This window comes from Taudactylus pleione, unplaced genomic scaffold, assembly GCF_031769625.1.
Source record: "Taudactylus pleione unplaced genomic scaffold, aTauple2 ptg000172l, whole genome shotgun sequence".
NCBI classification, from domain to species: domain Eukaryota; kingdom Metazoa; phylum Chordata; class Amphibia; order Anura; family Myobatrachidae; genus Taudactylus; species Taudactylus pleione.
In genome coordinates this window covers 7,731,793-7,744,415 of record NW_028284574.1, presented here as the reverse complement: position 1 = coordinate 7,744,415, position 12,623 = coordinate 7,731,793, and the positions used below count along the sequence as shown (strand labels likewise).

General features: G+C 40.3%; 1 protein-coding gene across 2 annotated transcripts in view; it reads right to left on the bottom strand.

The window, feature by feature from the left end:
- Nucleotides 1–9,076, bottom strand: part of KCND3 (potassium voltage-gated channel subfamily D member 3) — a 489,764-nt gene extending 480,688 nt beyond the window's left edge. For both annotated transcript variants that reach the window (XM_088475420.1, XM_088475421.1), the window contains exons 1-2: nt 8,822–9,076; nt 7,845–8,179 (exon numbers count right to left, since the gene is read on the bottom strand). The gene's annotated coding sequence lies outside the window, so the exon portion shown is untranslated. The remainder of the gene's footprint in view (nt 1–7,844; nt 8,180–8,821) is intronic.
- Between the last annotated feature and the right edge of the window lie 3,547 nt (nt 9,077–12,623).

The following is a 12,623-nucleotide window of genomic DNA, read 5'->3' as shown; positions in this document are numbered from 1 at the left end:
TCTAGCTTCAATACACGATGCACTATTTTTTCGCGTTTTCTTTTGCCGAAAACGCGTCAAAATAACATTGTGATGCTACTAGGATGCTAGAGCAGACTGTGCTGATTAATTTAATATGAGACACTTGTCTATCTGTGTGCACCTGGGTCTATATAAGAAGCACAATGGAACTTGGAATGAAAAAAGCTGAGGGTGCTACAGTGTAGTACTTTGTATACAGATTCAGAGACTCAGTTGCAGACAAATATACAAGTGTTGCAAATCAGCCCAGTCTGCTCTTGCATCATAGTCCCATTGCATGCCCAGTATTAGCAAAGTCTCGCAGGACCTGGTGCACCAGGAGAGGCTCTTTGCCGTGACTAGAGCAAAGATGTGTAAGGCCACATCTCTACCTTAAAATATGTTTAGATGTATGAGACTGTTCTCAGTGGTGAATCTACCACCACTGCAGAGGATGCTGGAGGGGGAAGGGGGCTGGGCAACTCCCATTATAACCCACTTCCGGAGAAACACAGCAGGGGTCTTAGTTGGGACTTCACTGAAGACTGGAATGGCACCATCGTGGGTTGTACTACAAATTTTGCTTATAGGCCCATGATGATTTCTCTGCCCCAGTTATTGTATAGGTTTTTAGAAAAGGAAGCAGCACATAATATAACATTTGTTTCTTGGTCTTAATATTAGGGAAAACCTGCAGCACTGCTAATTAGGTCTCTGATGAGAACTTCCTCTTTGTGGCACCAGTTTATGTTGGGTAGGGAGTTTAATTGTTTAGAATGTTTTTCATGAATGGATCTCTACTTTGGGACAGAGGTGTGGGTAATAGTGTAGGAGGCATAGTCATGCTCCATTGGGAATACCAGTGGTCCATTCTTTACGTTCGGCAGTACATTAAAGCGGCAGCATGACCAAGCCATCTTGGGGGTGAGCCGTTGCCTCTTAGGCAGGCCCAGGGTCTGCCACTGCTTCCTCTGTATGCATCAGATCCATACTTAACAATATTGTATGCCTTCCCTTAAGAGAGATCCCTAGCAGGGAAGACAATATGGAATGTTCGATAGGAGTGCTATAGTGATTTGCATCATTAAGCACCACTGTGCAATGATGCAAACTGCAGCATCAGTCAGCAGGGACAGGGCATAATGAAACGATTCACTGCAAATGTTGCACCAGTTGATGATGTATATTCCATTCACTACTGCTATTCCGAAGAGACGGAGCGTGGTCCATCACATTGGAAGCGCTGGTCAAGCCCCCATGACCATGCATTGTGGGATCTTGGCTATACATGACAGAGGCATGCATGTCCTATTATCATCTACAATTGCAATGGGGAGATGTTGGGATTTATGTTTGGCATATATAGCACAGGTACAAGATGTAAAGGGCATAAGGTGGGACAGTGGTTGTGGAACTTGCCTGTGACAGTATAATAAAGATCACACTCCTACCATATCATCAACACTTTGGAGCAATTTAACATGTAAAAAGTTGCTGGCTGCTTGCCTTCAGGTCAGTGGTCGGTTCTCTGTGAAAGTATGTTGCATGTCCCTTAAAAACACTGGATGAGTAACTAATTCAGTGTTTTAGAGTCCCACTAGGTAATCTCTTAGGTTTGCCTAATGGAAGTGGTGGTCTTGTGTATATTTTACATATACATTTGGTTTGTTTGTAAGAAAGTTTTCGGACAGTGGTGCCTCACAATGCTCCGACAACTGCACTAACTGTTCAGAGCTGTATGTTTGTAATTTGTATTGGTATCCTAGAAGTTTATGTGGTTTTTGATGTTATTATTGAGAATCTATGATATAAGTAACACTAGGACATGCACTGATATTAATGATTAAACAATAATGTGTAAGTGAAAGCCATTTGCAATAGAAGATGATTTTGGGATATACCTGACAAAGTTTGGGACCTGCATTTATGCTGTGTATTTATTTAGGTTGTCTTAATCGAATGTTGGCGCAATAAAAAGAATGGGATATGTAGAACAACATTAAGTGATACAACTATGTTAAATAGTTATTTCACTACCTAAATTAATGAAGGACTACTTTTTCTATACTAATGCGGGCCCATAGCTTGACGGCCCGATTCCTCGTTCTGCCAACACCGATGATGATTTGCCAGGGAATCAAAGAAATTCAAAATGTTAAATATCCCTGACTCACTGATTGCAACTATTTTCGGGTCAGAATCAGGAAAGAGAGATTATCCAACACGGTGATTCCCCAACCCCGGCAGAATGGGGAATTGCCCCGATACTGGATAGATGCATGGGCCCCACAAGTTATAAAATTCACAATTTGCACTGTGAAACCCATTTCCATCATTATTGTGAAAAGAATTTAAGCATTAGAGAAGATGTTCACATGGGGATGCGTTTCAGCATCCTGGCGGTCAGGATTCCAATGCTTACATTACTGGCGCTGGAATACCGACGCCGGTCATAGTCCCGCACCAGCATCCCGACCGCCAGGATGCCAAAGGTAAGTAGAGGGGTTGGGGGGAGGGTTAGGGTTAGGTTTAAGGGTTAGGGTTAGGCACTGGGGGGTTAGGGTTAGGCACTAATGGGGAAAGGTTAGGTATAGGGTGCAGGGAGGGGGAGGTTAGGTTCAGGCACTGGGGGGGTGGGATGTTAAGGTTAGGCACCAAAGAGGGAGGGTTAGGGTAGGGAGAGGTGGAGGGTTAGCATACTGACCAACAAGTTTCGGTATGTTAACTCTGTCAGGATCCCGGCGGGATTCTGACCGCCAGGATCCCGACTGTCGGTAATTCATTGTGTGTTTTCTTTTGCTTTCTCTTTCCCAATGTGAATCCATCTTGTACTGAGGGCCTGAATCAGAGATGGACGCAAAGGCAATTACTCATGCAAACAAGCGATTATTTGCCATTGCACATGTGTAAAAGCCACACTGCATGTGCACAGCAATCAAGGACGCACATAGGAATCTATTGCAGAGTGAGTGACAGGTTGTCAGCGTTTGAGGGTGGTGACGGAGGGGGGGTGGTCTGAGAAATATAGGCGTGTCTGTCCGTTTAAACACCATCACATGGGCATTTTTAAATTAGCCACTGCGAGTGCATAAGCAGCTCTGCGTGTCTGAAGAGCTCCTAAGACTGCAAGTCAGAACCACCGTTAGGCCAAGATGGCCACGAATGTGTAGCGTCGTTACCAATATGTATGCAGGAATGCGCTGTCGCATGCAGGTAAGAAGGCAGCAGTGGGGTCCTTATGCTCAGGTGATATTTGCAGACATTAGCATATTTTCTGCGTTGTGTGCGAAATCGTAGCTGCGTTCACACTAGCGTCCATCTCTGAATCAGGCCCGGAGTGTACTAAAGGTAACAACATCATTTAACACTAAGGGGCTGTTGGGGGCAACACCATGTTTGTAAAAGGTGCAGAAAGTATTATACGTGGAAGGAGAGTTCAAATCTAAATTGCAGTGTAAAAATGAGGCTGCCCAGCATTTGTGGGCTACATGCAAAGGCTGCCAGTATTTACCCTGACTACAAAGAAATAAAAATAAAATAAATGCATTAGCACCTTTTGCTTTGTGCCATTGTACAAAAATACAATTTTTTCTTGCTCTGCTCCCAACTCTTAATCAGCCTCTGGGATTGTACAGTAATATAATTAGACATTTATCCTTTATAAATTACTGGAATATAGATTGTGGGCCTCGTCTGAGATAATAGAGTTACTAGGGACAATATGTAAAACTTTAACAATGTGGGGAACTTGATAGCATGGTGGCACAGTGGGTAGTATATACACCTCACAGCACTGGGATTATCACTTCAATTTCAACCACTGATTCATCCCTATGGACTATCTATGGCCTCCTTCTGTGTGTTGGATGGTGCTCTAGTCTCCTCCAAGGCTCTGCAGACATACTGGTACTTCACTTGCCGTCTGATTAAATTAATTCTAGTTTATGTGGGTGTCCATGTGTTAGGGATAGAGTAAGTGGGATACGGTCAGTATCCCAGCACATGGGATGCCAGCGCTTAGAATACCAGTGCCGGAATCCTGACACCTGTCAGAATCCCGGTGCTGGCATCCCGAAGGCAAGTAGCAGGGTTGGGACAGGGTTAGGCACTAGGAGGAGGGTTAGTGTTAGGCACTAGGGGGGGGGGGGTAGGTTTAGGATAGGGAGAGGGGATGGTTTAGGATACCTACCGACAGGAGTCAGTATACAAAACCTGTTTGGATGCCGTCGTCAAGATTTTGACCGCTGGCATCCCGTACCTATCCCGAGTGAGTGTATGGTCCACCGGGTCAGGATTGATATAAATGATTATTACTCTTAGTAGAGTGCTGTGTATTGTGTACAGTAGGTGCTATATAAAGAAAACTGTTAATAATTGAGATTGCCCAATAACTTTTCCCACTTTTAGCGAGAAGCCTAAACATATTTCTAAAGATAACTTGTATTTCATTCTTAATAGAGATAAAGTACAATCTGAGGGGTTTTTGTCTGGAAAAATAATCACTAAGGTTGATATATGATATTTATGATATAATTTTTCAGCTCAGGTAGGTTATAGAATAACCTGTAGCTAATTACATTATTGGACCATTCACATCACCACAGATTATGACATAATGAGAGAGCTGATCTTGTAGGGGTAGTGACCTGTCCACTCATGTGATAATGTTACAGAAGACAAGACTGCATGTGACAACGCAGTGTTGTGATGCGAGAAAGGGAATGGATGCCCACATGCAGACATAGACAAAATTAATTTTTGAAAGGAGTATGTTCTCAAACAGCACAGAACAATAATGTCAGACTCTTTTCAAGACAATGTGTAAAGACTGCCACCTCTCTATATGAAGCAACGTTCATACATTCAACTGGTTTTCATTTCTCCCTCACAGTTCAAACTTTATTTTTCATGTGTACAATTTTAATGTGATAACACAGTATACAAAGCACAAATGTGTAGTAACACATAATTAGATATTAGCTTAAACCAGTGCAAGTAAAACAAATGACAGAAAAACACTGTTGCTTTTGACAGCAGGAATGTACTGCTGTTTATTACTATATATAACAAAAAAGCCCCCAAAATGTTTTAGATAGTGATGTGAAAAGTCACTGATTTATATGCTCTTGGGAGCAGTCCATGTTTTTTATTCCTTTCTATTGGGCTGTATTTTATTTGATTAAACAGGCTTCTAAGATATACAGATCAGACTTTGAAAAAATCCATTCTCCCAGGTTGGGTATGGGATGCCGGTGCTTAGGATCCAGAATCATAACTACATCCCATTCTCCCAGCTGACATATATGAAAATACAGAACCAAAATATTTGAAATGGGCATTAGAAGTTTTAATGAAGGACCAGACTTTAAAGGACCCATGAGATGGTTGACAGTGCCTCAGGACTGTCCTTCTAGTTCAGCTCTTATCTCTATGGTATCCATTTTGTTCATTAATGTTGACTCAATCAAGAAAAGCTTGTGGAACGAGACTACCTTAGTTAAAACAGCTGCTGTTTGATACGTAGTTCCCATTCTGTTTTTTTTTCAAGTTGGAAGAAGAACAACCATTAACATTTTTCATTTTTGCACTGCAGCTTACTGTTCAATAGGACCAATGGTCTCCATTATAATATACATATTCCGTATGAATTACATTTCACAAAAATACAATATTATGACTATTTAGATCTGGCTTAGAACCCAATATAAACTCTATAGATATGCCTTCCTTTTGGATTGCAACAATGTCTTGTGCTGCAGCCTCCAGTGGGACGATATATCAGTAGACATCTCTCATTAGTTTTGTGGTCAGTTTCTATTAGGTTTTATAGCTACATCTATCATTAGAATATGTTTTATTAAGTGGTTCTTGTTGGTAGAAAAAGCAGGTTACTGCTATTAATAAATAATCTTTCAAAAGAGTACTGTGCATAATTTCACAAAAGTATATTGTGTTCACCATAGGTGAATGTGAACCAGTGGTCTGTTATGGAAACCCCTGGCCTTTACCAGGCAAGACTCCAAAGAAATATTAGTATATCTCTGAATAACTTTGCAGTGTTTATGTGAATGCAGGAAGAGGCCCATATAGATTATATAGCTTGTATGAAGATGTTTCTGTAAACCTAGAACAAATGTCCATTCAATTACTTGACACTAAGCCAATGTCTGCAAAGATTGTAATAATACTCTTAATTTTTCCTGTAGAATGTATAATAAGACATTGAGTTTTAACTGGACATAAACGTACTGTAAGTCTTAGTTTTGGAACATAACATTATGATGTGAAGCAGACTTTCCTAACATCTACAATGTGTGACATTCTTTAAAATGGTGAAGGGGTTTTCTGGCACTTTAAAACATAAATAAGATTGTGACTATCCAGCAGTAATCAGTTTATTATATTTATGAGATACAAACTGTACAACATACTTTATTTGTAATTTATTCAACAAGCACAGCACTCAAATTAGTTGTAAAGAGGTTTCAATCTAAGTGCACTGCATCTATTTATATGTAGAGTATATGTAGAGTAGATAAATCCCTTTTAAATGCCAGAGGACAGGAATTTACCAGTAGGGTTATCATATATATTTATTTAACAGCTGAATTATACAGGTAAGCTGAGTTGGCTGGGCTTGCTACAAAATTGTAAGTATTCTGCTCGGATGGCTTTTGGTGACATCATACATGACATCTGAATGCTACAGATGTAGTCACATGCTGGAACTGTTGGAGCAATGGCAGGAGAAGAGGAGGGGAAAGAGAAATACTTCACAGTCTTAATTATAGTTTGGAACATCAGTTAATTAGAATTTAGTGACTCCCACATCTCACTGCCTTTCCATGATGCCATCACTAGTGTATCTCTCTAATATGAATGATTATGGGAAAGATGTTGACTGGGGTCAAAAACAATTGCATTATACATTGTAAATATTATCATAATTAGCATTTTATTGGTAACAGTGGTCACATTTTAACATGACTCATGTGAGTAAAGGTATAAATAGAACAAAATACTTTCTGTACTGGCCTTACCAAAAACTATATACAAAGTCATCAGTATATATCACTTCTGAGATTTTTTTTTACCTCTTTGTAAAATCTATTATTGTGTTCCTGGACACAATGTTATCTCTTACTTTGCTACTGGACTCTTTCCTATTTGTAAACATTTCTCATAGATTCAACGCTACACACTGTGGTGGTGCTATGTGATCTGAATGACTCTGAACAATGAGTGCCAGTGATTGAAATGCACAGTGAGCTTTATCTTCTAAACATGATGACAATCTTATTAAATGCCTATTAATGCTCTTATCAAACGAGAGGATTTTGATACGTCTTTTGTTCTCATCAATGCAAGTCCTTAAGGAATGGTAGAATCCAAATAAACAAAACCATAAACCTACTAATAATCCCTACCAAATGAGCCCTGCTTCTGCCAGGAAGTTGCTATGCCATACAGGCCCTCAGTTACATAATGGATAATATATTGTGAGATCACTTACTTGTTGTAGTGCTGTGCTTTTTCTCCTTTGTTAACTCTCTCACATACTTTCCATGTAAACCTCATGATTAGTTTTTCCTTTTGCCATTTAAATACAAAAATCAGCACTATTACTCAGCCCTCCACTTATTTTTCTTTTAATATCACATGCTATTTGGCTTTTCAATACACATAAAATAAGATTACAGATTACCAGTGATTGCAAAGCAAATCATAATAGTAAATCACAGTGCGATTGTGATCAGCAACAGGCTAGGCATACACAGATTTAAAACTTCTCTCAAACGCAGAATCAACTGGTAGTCAGAATAAAAATGTAATAATAAGCTTACCTTAAGTGTAGGGCAGGCATCACTTACAGAAAACCCTTCAGATGCCTGCTTTTATTCCGATCTTTGTCAGAAGAAGAAGAAAAAAATATATCAGCCAGAAGTAATCAGGGAGAGAAATCAGCAAGAGAAAAGTGGAAGGCAAAGGGTGCCACACCTCCAGTACTCAATATTCTGCTGGCCGGGGTCTACACATTACTTGCCAGGTTGATTTCATCAAATCCAACCAGGATCTTTACCCCCTATACGCTGCTGGAAATGGTACCCAGATTGTAGGAGATGTGAGCAGAGATGATTGTAGCTGAAAGTCTGTTGGTCTCTCCCTGGCAGCCCCAGTGCTGTAAAACAACAGAAAGATGTGAGCTCCAAACGCAATCATTAAACACACAACAGATCTGACACTGCATGCTAATGGGCTCAGCACTGGGAGCCCAGCTGAAAAGTTACCCACAGAGCTGCCCATTCTATTGCATCTTCAGCAAAACTGTTAGTCACACAGGCGGATCAGATAGAACACCACACTGATTTCATTTTGTAATGTAATAAAAAAACACCCTCTGATTCCCTACATTTACAGCACTACAGATTCATTGAATGAAATGCCCAGTCTTCTCCATTTCTCGTTTGCACTCGCAGCCTTGAGATCTCTGTGAAGCTGCTTTCCAAAGTACAGAGCAGCAGTAAATACTTCTCTTAAACAAGGATATCCAGAGAGCCGGTGTTGTACTATTAAATACCTACAGTTCTTTTTTTTTTTTTTGCACAGCTCCTGTTTTCAGTCAGCCTGTCGTTTTCTTTCACATGTTAATAAAAAAAAAAAAAAAATGGAAGCTGCACTTCAAAGAGGAGAGATCAGTTTGTGGTTCCCCTAACTACCCAATCTTTCATGTGGAAATAAGAAATGTCAGCTCTCCTCTGTCAGAGGTAATGAAAAACAGTCACAGGCAGCCTATTCCCTTATTTGGACACAGTCTCCTTACCTGATGTAGAAGTCTCAATATTTGGGATCCGCTATTTCCCAGCTGCGTGAAGTGGAGATCCTAGTGGAACCTTGCAGAATGGAGAACAGAACAGAATCAGTCATGCGAAAGGGATTAGAAAGTCCTTGATGAGCATCCATAAAATAAGCAGATAACAGTATCAGGACTTGAATCTGGTCACTTGGTAATAGTGACATGGTCCTGGCAGCATCACCTCCTGTGCATGCAGGTTGAATACAGTAATTCTCATCTTTATTCCCCTTCTCTGCCTCTATAACTCACTCCTGCAGAGAATAATATGGATTAAAAGGCAGGTGGCGCCCTGCTCTATAGCAGAATGTAGAGCTAATATTTCCTCCTCACATGCTGAAGAAGCACTGGGCTTTTACATTTCATTCCGCACAAGCGTGTAACAGGTCCACAGACTGTAGAGGAAACAAGGCTTACTGATTTTTTTGCTTTCCCTCGTTCATCCTGCTGATGACTTCAAGGTTGCTTTTTTGTGTGTGTGGCTATTTTTAGGTTCTTACACTGTCCTATATCTCAGAGGTGATGCTGTGATACAGATCAACTGCTAGATGAACAGACCTCCCATGCTCTCGCTAGGAGGGTTTGGTGGTGATGGAGATATTAACTCCTAGCTTCCAAAGGGTCACATGATTCTTAGCCCTTATGCAACTGAAAGGGCTAATTAAGAAGCATGGTTAACCCTTTGCTGGAGATGACTGCACAGAATTGCTTAGGTAATATGTGAAAAGAATATGTGTTATGTGACAACCAAGAAATGATTTGCATTCCCTGGAATTGTCAAACAGCACCATTAGTCACTTGTTTCTTCTGTGTGTGCTTGGGGTGATTACATCAGATGCACAAATGTGGTTTAAAACACAAAGTACAGATATAAAGGTTCATTAATTATTTCTTCTCACAGATTTAGTGCTCAACAAAAAGCACCATTGATAGACAGTGTTCATTTTTGTATCCTAGAGCAGGAACTACAATGGTTAATATATTGGTTGGCTGGCATACAGTTTACAATCAAGAGGCTTGTTCATGCCAGGATGAGTTCAAAATCCATTCATGAAAGCGTGGAAGAGCGATTGATTCAAGTTATACAAATGGTTAATACCATCTACACAGCTCAGTAGATTTGCATGTAACTTACACAGGGCGGTTGTTTGTGTGTGTGTGAAGCAGACAGGGTCACAAGCTATTAATTTACAGACTACCAATTGAGTATCCATTTTGAGGCACAGGCAAGTGTTATCCAAACCATTTTATTGCGTTTTCATTCTTTGTAGTTCTGTGTCTCAATGGTATCTTTATAAAGTGCCAGGCACATAATTAGCTCATTCTAAGAAAAGATTTGCAGGGATTGAGAGATATCACATTGGGACTTAAGGTTTGGACACATTAATATTAATCTTGAATTTTAAATCATGATTTTATTTTAAATTAATGTATTACATGCATTACCTATGCTTTTCTCTTTATACCAAAATGATGCAGACAGGCGATCATTCATATTTTAAACCTCTCCTATGGATATGCATAACAGAAGAACATTTTGGCAATTATTATTCTTTATGGCCTTTAACATTTAAAGTGAACAGAAGCAAAAAATAACTAGGAAAGTACTAAAAATTAAGTAAAAGGCAATTGTTTATAGTCCAGCTATATAATATTATTACGTAACATTATAGGTGAACGCTCATGTTCTGTAACAAGTGACGCAGATACAGTAATTCCTGTCAGGGTTTCTGTATTTTCCAAATATCTCTTGGGAATATATCAAACCGGCAGACCGGCTTGCACTATTCTTTATAGATTTTAATCAGAACTACTAGAAAAAAAGGTGATTTCCATTTTTTAATGTATGGCTGGCAAAGTTTAGCTTGTGGGGCAATGGCACTGGCCCACGAGGAGCAGCCCATCTGTAAATTATGGTTTTAAATATAGTACAGATGGAATGATATATCAAAGGCCAAAAGCAATACTGAGTGACTTTTTTTCTCAAAATATGGATGGGATGTACTAAGCATTGCATCTTTCTGATTTAGTATGAATCTCAATTACGATTGCAGCTGCATAATCGCATGCAATGAATATGCTAATGCCTGCCATAGCTCAGCCAGCATAGAGACACCCACTGCTGCTTTCTCACATCCGTAATACCTTGCAGTCCTGCACAAAACGGCCACAGCGGCCATTTTCCAGGTGATTTTGACAGCGCTGATACCGGCGCTGACGTGGGACTCTGGTGGCAGAGTGGTAAGTATTACAAATAAGGGTACAGGGTGTGTGGTGTGGGCCCCCCCAGGACCCAGGCGCCCGTGTGCCCCAAACACCCTGCACCAACTATAGAAACTACCCTGACCAGATGATAGACAGACAATAGGTCGACAGGTACAAAAGGTCAACAGGAACAAAATGTCAATACACAACGATTGGCATCAAAGAAGGTCGACGGATACAAATGGTAATTGGGGTCAAAGGTTGACATGAAAATGATTGATGCTCACATGGTCGACACATTTTTCTAGCTTTTTTTCTTTAGAGATGAGCGGGTTCAGATTAGTTCGGATTTCCACGCTGAGTTCGGATTTTTCCCAACAAAAAACGAGACTCAGAAAGAGGCAAAACATCATTTTTCATGGACTAACATCATCATTTGTGGACTTTTGTTTGTCCATGAAAGATGACCTTTTTCCTCTTTCTGAGTCCCTTTTTTTTGCCGGGAAAAATCCGAACTCGGCGTGGAAATCCGAACGAATCCGAACCTGCTCATCTCTATTTTTTTTAGGGTTAGGCACTTACCAGAGGGTTAGTGTTAGGCACTTACCCCGGCGGTTAGGGTTAGGCACTTACCCCGACATTTAGGTTTAGGTAGCAGGAGAGAGGGTTAAGGTTAGGCACTAGATGGGACAGTTAAGGTCAGGCACCTATACCAACAGTTAGGGTTAGGCACCAGGAGGGAGGGTTAGGGATAGGCACCAAGGGGAGGGTTAGGGTGAAGTTTAGGGTTAGAAAAAAAAAAATCATGTGTCAACTATTTGTCAGCCATTTTCATGCCGACCTTTTGACAATGTTGACCATTTGTAAATGTCGACTTTCTTCCATGTCGACATTTAGTGTGTCAATATTTTGTCCCTGTCGACCTATTGTCTGTTTAACATCTGGTATCTACCTAGACAATGTCAACCATTTAACTGTCTATCTATTATACCACACCCTCACATAAGTGGCCTTCATGGCTGCATTTAGTAAAACCAGGCTGGCCAGATGCCACCTCAAAACAGTCATTAGGCTCCAGCATGGAAGGTGGGGGACATATGCCCCCCTGCTCAGACCATTCATGTATGTAATAATAAATACATTTGGGTAGTTTGTTATTCAAAAGCAAATTTACAGTTTATAAAGTAGAACTCATCATTAACTTTGCTAAATTATGTCATTGTATGGGACCAAACACTGGATGTCAGGAAGAATGACCACCCTTCTGTATGTGCTACTCACCCATGCATAGAAAAATGGTTGAGTATAGGATGAGGGATATAAGTGTTGCACCTGATATGGGATAAAATAATCATGACTAACTGTAGCGACATATTTATAAAGCTCTTTTTTTCTAGTTTCTTCATGATTTTATGCACCACTATGTACCAATTTGCGTAATTCAGGAGATTTCGCAGAAATTTCCTGCAAAAGTCTAACTAGTGCTTCAGACCACAGGCACCATTATTCTCTGCAGTCTGACCTCTATGTACCAAGCTCCAGAAATCATAGCCGCTTTGTGCCTATG